This window comes from Zingiber officinale, chromosome 1A (genome assembly GCF_018446385.1).
Source record: "Zingiber officinale cultivar Zhangliang chromosome 1A, Zo_v1.1, whole genome shotgun sequence".
Classification (NCBI taxonomy): Eukaryota; Viridiplantae; Streptophyta; class Magnoliopsida; order Zingiberales; family Zingiberaceae; genus Zingiber; species Zingiber officinale.
In genome coordinates, this window is record NC_055987.1 from 52,666,520 (window position 1) to 52,667,286 (window position 767).

Sequence of the window (767 nt, forward strand, 5' to 3'; positions counted from 1 at the left end):
ATTGGAGGCTACCTTTGAGGAAGACATGGAGCAAATATTTAAGCGGCTGCCAAAGGTATGCTATTTAGTTTCCTTCGGTTTATAGTTATTATAGGAGTGTTGCAAAGTCGGCATCATGTTTTATAATTATCACATTCACTCCCTAATACATAGACAAGGCAAACTGCTCTATTTACAACTATCCAAACTATGCAGGTTTCTATTTCTTTCTAACTACTATTCATAATCATTTTGGTTTTCATTTTCTTTAACTTATAAAAAAAAATTGTAGGTTGAGGATTTTGCGAACTTGTCATTTAAGGAAAAGCCTGTATATGTAGGTGTTGATGATGGAAGGTCGAAGGTAATCTCCAGATTTATTTTATCATTATTTTTACTCGTTTGTTTCGTCAATAGCAAGGTTGACACGAATTCATCTTTCTCAGGTGACCGTCGAAGGGTTGCAGCAGGGCTATTGTGTCGTGCCTAGCAATGAAAGGTTTCTGGTCTTGTATGCTTTTCTTAAGAGGAACCTTTCAAAGAAGATAATGGTCTTCTTCTCCTCATGCAATTCAGTCAAGTACCATTCTGAGCTTCTCAGATACATTCATGTTGATTGTCTCGATATCCATGGAAAGCAGAAGCAGCAGAAATGAACTAGTACATTCTTTGAGTTCTGCAAAGCCGAAAAGGGTATATACTGCTCTGCACCGATGTTGCTGCTCGTGGACTTGATATTCCTGCTGTGGTAAGTTAAACTTTGCTTTTATATTCATGCATTGTCTAAT

General features: G+C 37.2%; 1 long non-coding RNA gene across 1 annotated transcript; it reads left to right on the forward strand.

Annotated features, from left to right (window-relative positions):
- The first annotated feature begins 276 nt into the window (after nucleotides 1–276).
- LOC122003671 lies at nucleotides 277–469 on the forward strand. Its single transcript, XR_006118027.1, has 2 exons — nucleotides 277–343; nucleotides 426–469. It is a non-coding gene; the product is annotated as an uncharacterized LOC122003671 (long non-coding RNA).
- The last annotated feature ends 298 nt before the right edge of the window (nucleotides 470–767 follow it).